Below are 17890 nucleotides of genomic sequence, written 5' to 3'. Positions count from 1 at the left end.
AGTATAGTCTCCATTTCAAAGAGAATTAAGGATACGAATATACAGGGGAGTCCTGCTTGCAAACCTCAACTTCTAGTCTCATCTCTTTTTTATGGCCAGAATAATATAAATTCTATATTTCTCTATCTGTTTCTCCATAAGATCTTGACAAGATATTTATTCCTTTAAATACACTGACTTCAGATATTTTATTTCTGCTCACTCTCTCTGATATACTTTCCTTTTTTGTATAATGAATTATACCTTCAGATCAGTATTACTTCCTCAACAGTTTGCTCAGGGAGAGTTCATGAAGAATCAGAAGAGAAAAAAGTCTCTGGATAAGATTTAAATTAAACAAATATACAAAACCCAAACCAGGATCTAAAAGCACAAAAAAGAAAAACTCCTGAAAAAGATGGAAAAGTGGCTGAGCCATTGGAGAAAATCCAGGGAAGTGTGGATTTAAGATGAAAAAAGAAGAGGAGGTTTCAGGAAGAAGGGAGTGGTCAGAAATATCAATCACTTCTACAGTAGATAAATACCTACTGCCCTTAGCTAATAGTGAAGTTAGTGCTGATATTTTTTTGAGCAATATCATGGAACAGTGTGGAAATAAGCCAGAAAGCAATTGGCTGGGGAGTTAGTATGAGTTGAGAAAATGAGTGAAAACAATTCTTAAACTGTTAGGCTCAGCAAGGGAAAGAGTGTTAGAATAGTTGTTAAAAGGGGCCAAAGTATTGACATTGATTTTCTTTTAATGCAGAAGAAAAACACTTAGATTCTATTTTGTTAATTCAAAGAAGTATGCAGAGAGAAAGAGGATGAACAGAAAGGACATTGAGTAAATAATCGATCAAATTATCTGAGAAGGCAGGAAGTTATTGGTCCTAGCGAACAGGCTGAGAGGTCAGCAATATGAAGGGTAGAGACTCTTGCCACTGTCTCATGATAAAGGGAGGGAATGATACAGCTAAATGACAAAAAGTTTTTGAGTGCTGATGATATGCCAACCATATTTCTAAGTGTTTCTCATTTACTAGGTCAGTGGTTCTGAAACTGTGGTTCTTGATTCTGTGCTGCAAAATCAGCATGCCTAGGAAATTGTTAGAAATGCAAATTCTGGGGCTCAATCTTATGTCTACTGAATCAGAAACTCTGGGAATGGGGGTCCCCTTGTGTTATAGCAAGCCTGGGTGATTCTGGTACTTGCCCAAGTTTGAGAACCACCGCAAAGAATACAATCTAGACACTAGTAGAATTTCTTTTTAGGTTAGATATTAGGAATGCGTCTATTTCACAATTAAGGAAGCTGAGGCATAGAAAGTTAAAATAATTTTCCAAAGGTCAACAGGTGTCTGGATCCAAAGCCCACACTTTCGACTCTTAGGCTATCTCTAGGAATTGCTTGCAGAATTGAGGATGAGAGGTTGAACAGTTTTCTTTTCAAATAAATTCATAATTTGTTGTTGTTTTCCCTCTAACTCAAGAAGTGGAATCACTTCCTGAGATTGAGAAGGACATGTGGCCCACCATACACGTAACTGTTGAAGGTTGAACATGGTTTTTGTTGAAAAATGGATAAATACTTGAATGAAGCAAAAGGAAGAATTGCTATTTAGCAGTAGGTCAATAGATACTAATATGTTAGATATTAGTAATTAATATTTTAACATAATAAATATTAATAACATCCAGGAACTTATAAAGGTAATGATCTAAATGGTTTTTACTTTAACTAGGGGTAAAGAAGTGAAACAGATTTTTCCATGATTGAACGTTTCTTAGGAAGGTGTTGCAGAAAGAGAAGCAGGAAAATTAAAGAGATTGACAAAAGAATGGTCATAATGATGGAGCATGCTATATAAGTAGGATAAGGAAAGGGAGTGAATTTATAAAGGATGCGATAGGAAAAATGTAAGGATATATGGATATATAATGTAGGATATATGTGGATACTAACTCTCATGCCCTTAGCAAAATAATAATATTAAAAACCATATAAAATAAGTAGCCAGGGGATCCCTGGGTGGCGCAGCGGTTTGGTGCCTGCCTTTGGTCCAGGGCGCGATCCTGGATACCCGGGATTGAATCCCATGTCGGGCTCCCGGTGCATGGAGCCTGCTTCTCCCTCTGCCTGTGTCTCTGCCTCTCTCTCTCTCTCTCTCTCTCTCTCTCTCTCTGTGACTATGGTAAATAAATTAAAAAAATTAAAAAAAAATAAGTAGCCAGAGTAGAAGTTCTCAGTATAATAAAAATAGAAATTAAACATTCTCTTGAAATCAAGTTCTTTTCTTGCTTTCCATGGCACTATATTCTCCACTCCCCTTATCTGTGTAGTCACTCCTCATTCTCCTTTACAAGCTCATCTTCTTCCACTTAGCATTTAAATTTTAAATGTTGAGATTTCATAAGACTCTGTCCTTGGTTCTGTCCTCTCCTGACTCACTTCTCCATGTGATATCATCCATATTTGTGATTTCAATTTTAGATAACTCCAAAGTCTAGATATCTCTAGTCGAGACTTTGCTTTTGAACTGTAGACCCATATACCCAGCTGTTTTTTTTCTTTTCCAAAATCACCACATTGATGTCTCAAAGACACCTCAAACTCACCACAGGAAATGCAGAACATATTTTTTCGCCCATTAAATTTGGTCTTCTTCCAGAGTTTCCAACTTTACTGAATGGCACCATCATCTATACAGTTGTGCAAGATGGAAGTCTATGAGTTGTCGTTAATGCCCTCCCTTCTTCATATACAGTGCATGACCAAGTCGAGCTGATTTTTACCTCTTAAATATTTACCAGATTTGTTCTGTTATTCTCCTTTTACCCTATTTCCTGATCTCTGTTGCCATTAGTTTTTGTGTGAAGTGTTGACCATTCTCCAGAGACCTATCTCCTACACTGATCTTATTTCCATACTGTAATAAAACAATCTTTTAAAATTTCATGTCTCTGAGGATTCCTGGGTGGCTCAGTGGTTGAGTGCCTGCCTTCGGCCCAGGGCGTGATCCTGGAGTCCCGGATTGAGTCTCACATCAGGCCCCCTGCATGGAGCCTGCTTCTCTCTCTGCCTGTGTCTCTGCCTCTCTCTCTCTCTCTCTCTTTCTGTCTCTCATGAATAAATAAATAAAGTCTTTAAAAAAAATAAAATTGCCCGTCTCAACAAGTTCTTCTTAGCCTCTTAGGATAAAAGAGAGTGCTTCATATGGCTAGTCTAGTCCAGTATTTTTCAAAATAGGCATGTGACACATTACTGAGTCATAAAATTATTTAACGAATAATAACTTTTCATTTTTTATATCTATATATGTATGTAGGTGTGTGTATGTGCACTGATTCATGCTGTAAAATGGGCTTCTTACTGTGGGTCATGATCACAAAAAGTGAAAAGCCACTGAGCTTGTTATTTCAGTCTTTCAGTTCCTGCTTATTCCAGCTACACTGGTCATCTCTTTTAAATCCCCATTGCAGGGTCTTTGTACATTCTCCAAGCTTGAAGACATGTATGTTGCCCTCTTCACCTAGTTGAATTTAACTGACCTGAAGCCCTGAGCTCAGTCATGACCTTACTAGGATAGCCTTCATCAGGGTGAGATAAGAAAGATCAGACCTTCCTGTGGACCACACACACACACACACACACACAAGACTGTGCTCTTTTGTAACATGTAGCACAGCTGAGCTTATGTATATGTGTGTGTTATCATGCAATACTTATTTCTGCAACTAGGATTTTTTTTTTCATTTATTCACTAAGTACTTATTGTTTACATCAAATGCCAGTTTTCCTTTAAGATATCAGTGACCCAGCAATGAATAAGATAGGGCAGGGCACTTGCTCTCATGGAACTTATCAGGGACATGAATAGTGACTACACAAAGGAATAAGCATTGCACATTCTGATGGTGATTTGCTTGGTGAAATCAATAAAGCAGGATTAATATGAGAGACTACTAATGTACTAACTTTGATGTAGTAACCAATGAGGTGTCTTTGAAGAAATATCACTGGAGTCGAGAACTAATGGCAAGGATAGGCCAGGCATATGGATATCTGTGAGGGCAGGGCACAGGGTATATTTGCTCATCAGTGAACATGTTTATACCTGGTATATAGTATCACTGGTGATAAAAATCATATTGCTGGATAAATGAGAAAATAGATGGATGAATGAACAACTTTTCCCAGATGGTAGAATTACAGTCTCTCAAAACAAGAATGAAAATTATTTTATGATTATGAACTTGAAGACGTTGCAATAAGAAGAAGTAAGTACATACTCAGATGATGGGGGGGTAGATAAATATGTTTTTCATCTTTCTCAGGAAGTATATAGAATTATTACTGGTAAAAAATATTCAACAAAACAAATGCAATCTGCTTTTCTTTTTAATGCCCATAAAACAGTGATTTGACAAGGCAATGTTTTTATTTTGTGAAGTCATTTGTTAGTTATATATTTGGCTTAGAGATAGAATTACATAATAAGATGGGAAGTAGATCAGAAATTAACATTTTATAACTCATTTTCTGACAAGATTATACTTTCATATGAAACAATATAGTCTTTGGTAGAGAGAAATGATAATAAGAACAGATGGTACCATTCTAAGATGAACCCTACAGCCCTTTTTAGATTTCTAAAATGATAGTCCAAAAAAAAAACAACTCGAACAAATCTCTAGCCCTGTAAGTACTTTTTGTATGTCCTTCAGATGGGAAATATTACAAACAGGCTAAATACAAAATTATGAACTAATTACACATTTTCTGTATGTTTCTTACACAAATATACCTAGGTTTACCAACCTGTTTCTTTTTTTTTTTTTTAAGATTTTCTTTATTTATTCATGAGAGACACACACAGAGAGAGAGGCAGAGACATAGACCGAGGGAGAGGCAGGCTCCTCCCAGGGAGCTTGATATGGGACTCAATCCTGGGACCAGGATCACGCCCTGAGCCAAAGGCAGACGCTCAACCGCTGAGCTACCCAGGCATCCCTACCAACTTGTTTCTTTTTCAGAAAAAAAGTTCTGGGCAGGAATTCTAGGACTGTTTTATTTTTTGTTCATTTTCTTCCCTCAAAGCAATATGGGGGGGCGGGGGCGGGGAATAAGTCTACCTAGGGATTATTTTTGTTGACTTCAGAAAGCTCACTGAATGGGTCACCTCATATCTTCAAATCTGAGACTAGTAATCAACCTCTTCATTCATTGTTCTCTAGAAATGAGGACACATTAGTTTGGCAAGAGCTGTACTCTAATTAACAGAAAAAGTAATACATGATGAGTATACATAGGCTAATTATACCTGTACACTTGGTTCTATAGAAATAATTTGAGCGATTCCATTCTGAGATTGTGTATTACTACTTTTCACTTAAGGAATGGGAAATGGAAGGCTATACTTATTTTTTTCCTCAATAAATATTTTTTCAATTTCCAATAACCTTCCACCTTCCACTGCAATGAGAGCTCTGAGAATCAATAGATTAAAGCTATAAGGAAGGAAATGACACTAGTAAGATAATTAGTTCTTTATTCAAGAAGTCCTTTGACTGTTTCCTGCTTTGAACCCCAAGGATGAATAGAGGTTAAAAAATAATAATTTCTTTGTTTTTGTTTATTTAAGATTTACCTTTTTTGTTCTAAACTTAAGGTTTTTTCCCCAAAGATGTATTTATTTCTAGAGGGAGGGAGAGAGCGAGCATGTGCATGAGTGGGGTAGGGGGCAGAGGAAAAGGGAGAGAGAGAATCTCAACTAGACTCCCCGCTGAGCGTGGAGCTCAATGCGAGGCTTGATTACACAACCCATGAGATCTGACGACCTGAGCCGAAATCAAGAGTTGGATGCTTAACCAACTGAGCCACCCAGATGTCCCAAGACTTAAGTTTCTTTCAAGAGATGGTAATGTGCTGAAACAAAGCAAGAGCATTGGCAATATGCAGGCAGAGGCATATTGGTGTGATTATGGGATTAAGATTGTAAAAATACCTTGTAGGCACTAGGTTCTGGTGACTATAATAACAAAAGACAACATTTATTTAGGTGCCACTTAATTGTTAGAAAGATCCCTTGTGGGCAGCCCCGGTGGCTCAGCGGTTTAGCGCCGTCTTCAGCCCAGGGCATGATCCTGAAGACCTGGGATCGAGTCCCACATCAGGCTCCCTGCATGGAGCCTGCTTCTCCCTCTGCCTGTGTCTCTGCCTCTCTCTCTCTCTTTCTCTGTGTAAATAAATAAATAAATAAATAAATAAATAAATAAATCCCTTGGCATAGGTCCTAGTATTATCCTCTTTGTATAGGTAAAGAACTTGGATCACAGAGAATTTAAATAGCTTATTTAAATTCACATAACTAGCAAGAGGTAGAATTAGTCTAATTCAAGTTTGTTTTAACACTAGATTGTCTCTAAATATGAAATGAAGTAAAATATAGATCTACTGAAGAGTCACAAATATATTTTACAAATCCATGCTACCTCTTGGTTACTCTAATACCATGCCCTAGATTCATTCCTTGAGTCAGAATATCATTTATTTGATTATTTAAAAAATGTTGTTATATCCCTATATTCTATTTGCTGCATCCCTATGACACTGGGAATATAGCAGTATATAACAGAAATATTTATGTATAGATGAAGTTTATATCCTATAATGTGTGGAATGGCTTATTTAACTATAATCAAGTCCTAAAGAGGTAGTGCTTGTTATTATTTGTAAACATTGATAAAACTTTATGAGTAAGCACTGAAAATACTTATGGTAGATGCAAACTGTGTAACAGATAGACTCATAATGATTTTTCAAGGGACATATTTATGCTATCTACTCTCTCTCCCCATTTTCAAACTCAGTGGAGAATCTGCTCCTTTCTTCCCATTCTCTGGTTTGGCATGTGCTCTTAAAGGGATTTGGATAACCTGCTTCCCTGGCTACAATAATTGGAATGAATTCATAGTAACTTAATTTCCTGACCAAACTGATTTATCCATGGAAAGAGCATGTAACTCAAGTTGGGTAATCAAAGGACTTTGCTTGGATCTGTAAAGCCCGTCTTAGCAAAGAGAAACTTTTCTCTTTGCGCTCAAAATCCAGCATGTGAGTGTAAGGGCTGCTGGTGGTCCTGGTGCTAGTGAGGGTAATCATCCAGAAAGAGTGAATTTTGACACAGAGAAAAGCAGAGATAAGAGGTGGGATGAAATAAATAAGTCCTGAAAGCATTTTGCATATGAGAGTCTGACTCTACTCCTAAGGCTTTACAGAGATTAGAACCAATAAATTTACTTTTTTCACCTTCTTCTTCTTGTATCTAAGCAAACTCAAGTTGGATTTCTGTGTAAGTTAGGGGTTTAATTGCAGATAATACATACCAACTTCAACAGATTAAGGAGAAAGTTTCCAAAGAATATTATAAAACTATTGAATCTCTGGGCTGGCCAGAAGCCACATATCTAGGATCTGGGCCCCATATCCTACCACATACTTGGTCTGCTGAAGATAACCTCAGCTGCTGTCTTTGGATATACCCACTGTAGGTTTATAGTTGACAGTAGCTTAACTTTGATACTCCTCCCTCTGGAAATTGGATGTCCCAGTTCCCTCCTTTGGCAAAATAGATTCTTCACACAGTGTGTTTCTTTGTACCCCTAACTCCCAACTCTGCATTTGGCAGGGATGCCTCTGATGACAGAAATTAAATGCCTTTATCCGTACTGTAAAGGAGGCTGGGAAAACGGACATTGGACTTTTATGGTGAGTTTTAGGAAAATACCCTAAATAGCAGGAAAATTTTCAGACATGTTTGGTCACTAGAAAGAATGACAAATATCTACTACAATAGATGTCACTTACATTGAAATATGTCTTTGTGATTGAGCTTATGGATTGAATGATGTCCTCAAAAAGATAACTTGAAGTCCTAAGTCCTGGAACCTGTGAATGCAGCTTAATTAGAAATAGAACCTTTATAGATATAGTCAAGATGAAGTCATACTGGTTAGGTGGGCCTGATATCCAATGTGAGTGGTGTCCCTATGAGAAGAGGGAAATTTGGACACAGAAACACAGAGGCACAGGGTAGAAGGCCATGCATAGATAGACAGAGATTAGAGTGATGCATTTCCAAGCCAAGGGATATAAAGGATTGTCAGATACCACCAGAAGCTCCAAGGGGCAGGGAAAGATCCCCTCTGAGAGCAATCATTCAGAGAGAGCATGGCCCAGCCAAAGCCTTGATTTCAGAATTCTAGTCTTTTGACATGTGAAAAAATACCTTTTTGTTGTTATAAGAAGTCACTAAGTTTGTGGGTATTTGTTTTAGTAGCCCTAGAACATTAATATATAGCTAGATAGCTAGATAGCTTCCATAAGGAAGCCAAGCATACCTCTGGAGGAGTAATTAGAAGCAGACTCTGAGGCAGTTTAGTGGGCAGAATGTTTATCCGAGAGTCACTGGATCCACATTTGTGAAAGGAAGGGAGAGGAACAAGATTCAGCAGAGGGAGAAGTCAAGCTATGAGGTTGACTCAGCTGGCCACATAGGGAGCTCTGGAGCTAAAATGGTTTGTCAGAATTGTCCATTTATATGCCACCTTATTCAGTCATTGGTTGTGGGCCTCTCCAAGAAGAGTACAACCTTGGACAAGGCAGTTTCCTACAGCTGAGGCAATCCCAAATAGCTCAAGGTTGAAGCTGCCTATCAGTAGTACTCCCAGTGGCCCAGACAATAAATCCTTCTTAGAGGTGGCGCATCTTTGTATCACCATAGGAGTCATCTATTAGGTCAAAGGGGTGTCAGGTAGACATAGAATGCTAGGTCAAGCGATAGCATATATGAAACCCCTGAAGTAGAATGGTGATTAAACTGTTGTCAGAAATGGATTAAAAAAAAAAAAAAGTAACAGTGATTCTAAGAAAGGAAAGTGGCTCAAGGTAAGACCAGTGAGAGTGACCAGAGTTCAGGTCATAGAAACCTACATATAGTCTTTTATTTATTTATTTATTTATTATTTATTTATTTATTTATTTATTTATTTATTTATTTATTTATATTTATGATAGTCACACAGAGAGAGAGAGAGAGGCAGAGACACAGGCAGAGGGAGAAGCAGGCTCCCTGCACCGGGAGCCCAATGTGGGATTTGATCCCGGGTCTCCAGGATCGCGCCCTGGGCCAAAGGCAGGCACCAAACCGCTGCGCCACCCAGGGATCCCTCTACATATATTCTATCTTTATTCTAAGAGAAATGGGAAGCCACAGAGGTGTTGAGATAAGGCTAGAGGTGACATGATTAGTTTCACATTTAAAAATGTCAATGAAGGGTAAAGTGTATAGAATAATGTAATGGTGCCAACTGGACAATAAGGGTATCACTCTGAATTTCCCAGTAAGAGGCATTAGTCATCCTGGGGCTGCAGTGTTTACTGGAGAGAAATGCACAGACTTATGAGCTTTTTTTAGGAGGTGATTGAATATACATTGAAAGAGGAGGAGAGGGATCAAGGATGATTCCAGGTTTACAATGAGCTGAATGTGCCCCCCCACACCCATTCATATGTTGAAGTCCTAATCTCCAATGTAACAATATTAGAAGATGGAACTTTTGGGAGGTAGTTAAGTCATAAGGCTAGAACCTTGTGGGATGCGTGGGTGGCTCAGTGTTTGAATGTCTGCCTTTGGCCCAGGGCGTGATCCTGGAGTCCAGGATAGAGTCCCACATTGGGCTGGCTACATGGAGCCTGCTTCTCCCTCTGTTTATGTCTCTGCCTCTCTCTCATGTCTTTCATGAATAAATAAATAAAATCTTTAAAAAAAGGATAGAGCCTTGTGAATAAGGTTAATGCCCTTATAAGAAGAGATACTAAAGAGATGTTCTCTCTTTTCACCTGTGAGGATATATATAATAAGAAGCAAACCAGGAAGTGGGTCTTCATCACACAGTGAATCTGTCTGTACCTTGATCTGGGACTTCCTGGGCCCCAGAATACTGTGAAATAAATGTCTGATGTTTAAGCCACTCAGTCCAGGGTATTTGTTATGACAATCTGAACTAAGACAAAGTTTCTTGCTGAGATGAATAATCTTTGAGGAAGACGAGCTTACTGTGGCCGAAGCAGGAGTTCAGTTTCAGGAATGAAGCAACTGGGATTGCTTGGAAGTTTCAGTGAAAGAACAAATTATGGTTACATGTTGGTGTGAAACTCTGATGAGGCATCTGGCCAGGAGATATAAATGTGAAAAGATTTTCATGGAAACAGGGGTGGACGAAGTCACTTAGAGATTGAGGGCACAGAACACGAGGAGCCAGTTGGTAGGACAGTCACAAAGTCTGAATGTAGGCAGTTTTATATTTGTGTTAGAAATATTATTTTATATTTTTGAAAGTACAATATCAACAGAGGAAATAATTATCCTTTCATTTTTTTTTCCTGACCCAAAAGACATAATTGTTTGAAATGAGAAATGTGGATAACTATGTTACAATGAATGAATTACTTCCCCATCTATTCACTATTGCAATTTAGAAAATGACCTTTTCTAAAAATAATAAAAGTGCACTGACAAATTGAGGACATATTTTTTAAGTTTTTCTACCATCAGAGGATTGACCTAATTAGGGTGTGAGGAACCCAAATGGATAAAAAAAGACTATTTAACAGTTCACTCTGTTATGTTAATGTATATTTAAAAAGTTAACAAGCAAAGGACAGAAGATTTTATTTTTCTCCCCTTTCAGAAGACTTTTTGAAGTAAGATTTCAACTTGATCTCAGCTGGAGGGTCAAGGACTAATTTATGGAATAATATTAGTTCTCAATGGAGAAGAACATGCAAAGTTGCCTTGAATTACAGCATGAGAAAGGCTAATTAAGTGCCTTCATGCAGCCTAGGCATGTGGGCTGCTATGTCTTTTTGGAGGAAGAACATTTTTATGCAAGAGAGATGTTTGCATTGCTGCCATGGAAATGGAAACTTACACTGTAGTTGACCAATAGAAGCTAAAATACACAGGAGCTTGTTTTGTTTTGTTTTTTTGCTCTGCCCAGTATAGTATTTCTAATAAATACTATGTTAGTGTAAGGTCTCAGCATTACAATTACAAGCTAAAAATTAAGGTATTTTAGGTAATGTTTCAGCATAGAACACCAGTGGTAAACACTGAAGATTTCTGTACCCACAGCAGACAGGTAGCATACAAGTCTCCAGATAAACACATGTTTATAAATATACAGTGAAGAGCTAAAGTCTAAGGGATAATGGTTTAATATGATGTTATTCAACTTCAGACAAAGCAGCATACATTAGATGTCTATTTTACTTTATAAATATTCTCACATAATTTGTTTTATTTAGTAAATAATAACTGAACATAGGTTTTTGCCTATAAGCAAGGAGAAATGAGGGTAACTTATCCTTCTCTAATAGTTTATTTTTTGCCTTCATACCCTATATTTATGTATGGTAAGTATGTACAGTTGACACACAATGTTACATTAGTTTCAGGTGTACAACATTGTGATTTGACAAGTTTATACATTATGCTATGCTCACCGCAAGTGTAGCTTGTACTGTCCCATACAGTACTATTACAATATCATAGACTATATTCCTCATACTGTGTCTTTTATATAATGTAAAAATATTTTGTATTTCTCTGCATATAAGCAGTAAGTTAGTAGAGAATGAGCATTTCTTTAAATGACACCATTTGTGACAATATCAGAAAAGATCAAGTATAGAACAATTAGCAAAATAAATGAGGTGTAAGCTGTTTATACTGAAATCCACAAATACTGTTAAGAAAATTTAATAAATATATAAACTGATGGAAGGCTATATCATGTTCATGAGCTGAAAGACTCAGCTTTGGAAAGATGTCAGTCCCCTCTCAATTGAGAATTTCTTTTTTTAAAAAGATTTTATTTATTTATTCATTAGAGACACAGAGAGGGAGGGGCAGAGACATAGAGAGAGAAGCAGGCTCCATGCAGGGAGCCCAACATTGGACTCGATCCCAGGACTCCAGGATCAAGCCCTGGGCCAAAGGCAGATGCTCAACCACTGAGCCACCCAGACATCCCACAATTGAGAATTTCTTAATGGAAGTTGCTAAGCTGATTCTAAAATTTGTATTGAAATGAATAGAATAAGGGGGGGTGGAACAAGAAATCTTGTAGAAAAGCAAAGTTAAAGAACTTAAATTTTCAGGGAGAAAAACTTTCATAAAACTATAGTAATTAAGATCATATGGTCTAGAATGAATGAAACAGAATAGGGAATCCAGAAAGAGTTACTTGACTGACCACGAAGATGGTAATGCAGTTTTATAGGTCAAGTATGACTTTTTAAGAAATGATACTGCGTCAATTTTTTGTCTGTGTGAAAAACAATACCTTAGGGTTGCTGTAACTAATTACCAAAGATTGGGTGGCTTAAAACAGAAATTTATTTTTTACATAGTTGAGGAGTTCAGAAGTTTAAAATCAAGGTGTTGTTTCCTTCTGGAGGCTCTGAGGAAGGAACCGTCCCATATCCTCTCTCCCAGCGTCAGATAGCTGACAGCAAACCTGGCAGCTCCTTGATTTGCAGACATACATCATCCCAATGTCCACCTCAATCTTTATGTTACTTTCTTTTTGTGTGTCTGTATTGTACTTTTCTGTCTCTTTCATAGACTCTCTCATTCGAGTCATGCCATCCCAATACAGTATGATCTCACCTTAATCTTTTCCTTAATTGTATCTTCAAAGACCCTTATTTCCAAATAAGATGACATTCTAAATTTCTAGGTTCATGTGGATTGGTTGGGGGGCACTTTTCAATCCTCTGTGTCTCCTATCTCACTATGCAAAATTCAATCCTGGATGAATTACAGGCATAGATGTGAAAGGTAAAAATCATACAAATTTCAGAAGAAAATGAGAATATTTTTATAATTTGGAGTTAGGTGTGGTGGTTAAGAATGTGGAATGTGAATCTTCAAAGATTCAAATGCTGACACCGCTGTTGAGTAGCTCTGTGACCCCTGTGCAAGCCTTGTTCCTGTTTTCTCATCGGAAATATTCCTGTTATCATAAACCTACTTCCTAGGGTTGTTATGAGAATTGAAAAAATAAACCTGGAAAGTGCTTAGTATGCTGCATATTAAGGGGCATTATTATTAGGACTAAAGTGACTAGCAGACTGACTAAATGCTTTAGAGAGATTTTTATCCATGGATAGGGTAAAATCCTGCCCCTCAGAGAGGATCTGAATACATAAGTAACTGATAGGAAAAACAAACAAACAAACAGAGTTTGATTTTACTTTAATGAGTCATACTTAACAGACTGGTTACATGTACGAGATTATATGTAAAGCATTGAGATGTTTACATTAAAACATTGAAAGCAACTGAAACATTCAGCTGTAGAATAAAGCTTTTTAAAATTATGGTAGATACATTCCACTGTGCACAGATATGGAAAAATTCCCATGGCATATTGAGAAAGGAGAAAAAAAAAGCAAGTTAAAAAACTCTGTGTATGATTCAAACCTTGTAAAAAAATAGGCTATATATAAGTATATGTGTAAATGGTGAGAATAAGTGACTAAAAGATACACAGAAGGGCACCTGGGTGGCTTAGTCAGTTAAGCATCTAACTTTGATTTCGGCTCAGGTCATGATTTAAGGGTCATGAGACTGAGCCCTGTCTGGCTGCACACTGGGTGTGGAGTCTGCTTAAGATTCTCTCTCTCACTCTCCCTCTGCCCCTCTCTTCCCCCCCCACCCCCCTTCTTTCTCTGCCTCCCTAAAAAAAAATACACAGCAAAATGCAAAGAATGGGTATCTCTGGGGAAGAGAGTGGGGTTAAAGTGGAGTGGGAACATGAAGATGGACTTTTATTCTGCATAGACTGCTTGTTTGACTTTTTTAAAAAAGCAAAACCACATATATATTACTTTGGCAATATAAAAAATAACTTTTAAAAGATAGGGAAGTAAGAAGAGTATATGAATAAATTATTCAGAAAAGAAGAGAAACAGCTGATGAATATATTAAAATTAATCAACCACACTTATATTTAAATAAATAGAACCAAAAATTATATTGCATTCGGTTTTGTATCAACTTGGAAAAGCTCAAAGGAGATAATACCCAATGTTGAATGATCAAGAGGCAGATAATGCACATAAGTATAAAAAAACTCACAGCAATTGTGTGGAATGTGTGTGAGAGACAGAGAAGCAAAATAAATAAAAATATTTGTTAACATTCTATTTTTAGTATATGAGCAAATATTTGCTATAAAAATGTTCATTATAGTATTAAGGATTGGTAATATTGTATGTTTGACAATAGACTGCATATATTGTGACGCGTTTAAGTAATGTGATATACAATAATAAAAATGCTATAGAGAGAGAGCTTCATAATTTTATTTTTACATAAAATACAGGTAAAAAATCATAGGCATTGTATGATATCATTTTTTGTTTAATATCTAGAAGAGTGCACACCAGAGTGTTCTAATAAATATAGCTAGGAAAATCATGAAACAAAGGAATAATTATATAGACCTTGCACTACCAGTTATTAAAATATATTATTAATTTGTAAATTTTTAAAATTTTCTTGTTTTTTTGAATTTATAAATATTTTAAGAGATTATGAGTATTGGGATTGCAGGTTTATTGTTTCACTTTATGTGCTTATCTGTATTGTTTTCTACAGTTACTTTATATTACTATGTAGTTCAAAAAATAATAAAAGTTTTTTTTGAAGATTTATTTATTTATGAGAGACATAGAGAGGCAAAGACAGGCAAAGAGAGAAGCAGGCCCCATGCAGGGAGCCCAATGTGGGACTTGATCCTGGGACTCCAGGATCACACCCTGGGTCGAAGACAGATGCTCAACCACTGAGACACCCAGGCATCCATAAAAAATAATAAAAGTTGATAGTCAAAGCATCTCAAGTCAGTTAACTCAGAATATATTTTCATAAGTTGTTTTTATATTTCACAATATTCTCACATATCTAGAAAAGCTGAACATGGTATCCAGTTCTGTCTATTTCTGTTTAAAAGTTATTTTGCTTGGGTAGGAAGATGAATTTCCTTTCAACATTGTCTTCCCCATGCTTGCTTTGCTTCCTGGACTAGATAGAAAGAAAGAAAATATGGCAGCATATGAAGACCTTGCCCATTTGTCACAGAGGTTCTTACCTGAGGACAGCAGTTCTCAGACTTAAAATGGATCACAATCACCTACAGGTCTCCTTAAAATACAACTTGTTAGGGACCTACCCCCAGAGTTCCTGATCTGGTACATCTTAAAGATCTAAAAATATCCATTTCTAGTAAGTTTCCAGATGGTGCTGTTGCCCCTGGTCTGGAGGCCACACTCTCAGACCCACGGTGCCCAGGGAATATGTATGTTTCTCCTCTGATTTGGAGAGGCCCACCTCCTTGACAACCTTTGTCCTCTTCAGGAGTATGGTGAAAGATAACATGGAGCATAACCAAACCTTGCCCCACTCCCTCTTGCTTTTCATCCCTTACTGCTTCTCAGGAAAAAGGTTAATTGGATAATGGAGTAATCAGATTTATTTTAAAATATTGTACAAGATTTACATGTACCTTTAGATATTTCTGAGATTAAAATGTTATCAACATGGCTTCTAAATTATATGATGATACACAGGGCTACATTTCATTCTATGAAATGTACTGAATGTAAATTCTGGTTTTGGCTATATGAGTTTTATTTACTGTTAGTTTGTTTCTTGTTTCTAATACCTCTGTGTTCCTTGTTGGTTAATTTCTCTGCTAAATTTAGATTTTTAAGAAAGACTTTATGGTCACATTCATATGTGAGATCTGCCTAGAACTTTCTTTTCTTACACAGTCTAGTGTTTGCTATGCAGGTTATGCTAACCTGGAGAAAAATGAGTAGGGGAATAGTCTTTATATTTCCATTCACCAGAACAAAGTTAGAGATTATCTGTTTTTTAGAGGTTTAGTGGAACTTGCCTGTAAAACCATTTCAGCCTAGAGTGTTTTTGAAGGGTAGGTTTTCTATGTTTTGCTTGAAATATTTTTAACTACTACACAATGTCGTATTTCTTAAAGTGAATTTTGTTGAATTATGTTATAATTCAAATTATAAAAGTAGAGCTCAACAAATCTATACAGAATTAACACAGCTGTGTAGCCACCACAGATTGAGAAATGAAATATTATCAGCATCCCACAAGCACACCTTATAAGTTTTTTTTTTTTTTTTTTTTTTTTTTTTTTTTTAAGTGCTACTGGAATCCTGACTTCTACCAGCTGGGTTATTTAAAAAAAATTTTTATTTATTTTTATTAGAAAGAGAGAAAGAGCAAGCACAAACAAGAGGAGTGGCAGAATGAGAGGGAGAAACAGATTGCTGGCTGAGCTGGGAGCCTAACAAGGGGGGCTGGATCCCAGGACCCTGAGACCATGACCTGAGCTGAAGGCACACGCTTAACTAATTGAGCCACCCAGGCATTCCTACCAACTGTTAGGTGAAAAGAAATAAGGATTTTTAAATAACAATGGAAAATATTAAAAATATAGAAAATTGCTGAATTTATTTGCATGCCTACTGAGGGAAGAGTAGCACTGTTTAAGTACACATTCAGTTTCTCTTTGGGCAGAAACTGAAAGAGCTTGATATAGATTTAAAAAGGAAACAGTATTCAAAATTTGACAACTTTTTACCTTCAGGTTTCTGGGTGGCTTGGAAGGTAGACTAGAAACCCTTCTTTGCCAGTGGCCACCATCTGGCTTCACTTTATTACTAACTGGAATCCAGGACTCAAACAAGCCCAGAAAGGGTTGTATAAAATTCTAGAGCATAGGGTTGCTGAGATACACTTGTATGTGGAATGTCAGAGTTGGACAAAAATTTTCTTTAAAGCACTGTAGATGAATTTTGAACTTTGAGCAAGGGGAATTGTGTACTATGCATTCTTTTGAGTTTGGTTTATTGTGCTCAATATTACACTTATTAAATTCATCCAGTTTTACAGTTCGTTCATTCTCATTATTGCATAGTATTCCCTCCTGTGAATATATTATTATGTATTCATCCATCTATTGTTAATTGATATTTGGGTTCTAATATTTGGTTCTTACAAATAGTCTGCTATGAAATTTCTTTTTATTATTTTTAGAAACAGGGATCCCTGGGTGGCGCAGCAGTTTAGCGCCTGCCTTTGGCCCAGGGCGCGATCCTGGAGACCCGGGATCGAATCCCACGTCGGGCTCCCGGTGCATGGAGCCTGCTTCTCCCTCTGTCTATGTCTCTGCCTCTCTCTCTCTCTCTCTCTGTGTGTGACTATCATAAATAAATAAAAATTATAAAAAAAAGAAATTTATTATTTTTAGAAACATATATACACATATACTTTAATTGGCATAATCCCAGAGGTAGAAGTTCTGAGTCTCAGGGAATGCATAGGGCAACGTTAGTGGATACTGCCAGTTTTTCATAGCAGTTGAACCAGTTTATAATATCACCAGCAGTACAGGAGTTCCAGTTGCTTCCCATCTTTGTCATCACTTACTATCATCAGTCTTCTAAATTTCTCAGTGAATGTGTAGTGCAATTTACTGAAGTTTTAATTTGCATTTCCCTTATCACAAGTGAAATTGAATGATTTTGAATATCTTCTGTTGTGAAATACTTGTTCAGATATTTTGTCCATTTCCTACCAGGTTATTTTTTCCTCAAAAATATTATAGGCATACATAACTATACACACACATGCATATATACATATCATACATACACACATATCTTCTAGTTTGTGGCCTTTATGTTAATATTTATACAAATATCTTCTATTCTGTGACTTGCCTTTTCATTCTTGTTTTCTATGACTTG

At 36.8% G+C, this 17890-nt stretch overlaps 1 long non-coding RNA gene across 1 annotated transcript in view; it reads right to left on the bottom strand.

Annotated features, from left to right (window-relative positions):
* LOC144293765 (uncharacterized) overlaps positions 1-16829 on the bottom strand; it is a 30531-nt gene extending 13702 nt beyond the window's left edge. The window contains exons 1-2 of the long non-coding RNA XR_013361037.1: positions 16723-16829; positions 7847-7927 (exon numbers count right to left, since the gene is read on the bottom strand). This is a non-coding gene — a long non-coding RNA (uncharacterized LOC144293765). The remainder of the gene's footprint in view (positions 1-7846; positions 7928-16722) is intronic.
* Between the last annotated feature and the right edge of the window lie 1061 nt (positions 16830-17890).

Source organism: Canis aureus, chromosome 22, assembly GCF_053574225.1.
Source record: "Canis aureus isolate CA01 chromosome 22, VMU_Caureus_v.1.0, whole genome shotgun sequence".
NCBI classification, from domain to species: Eukaryota; Metazoa; Chordata; class Mammalia; order Carnivora; family Canidae; genus Canis; species Canis aureus.
This window is presented reverse-complemented; position numbering and strand designations above follow the sequence as displayed.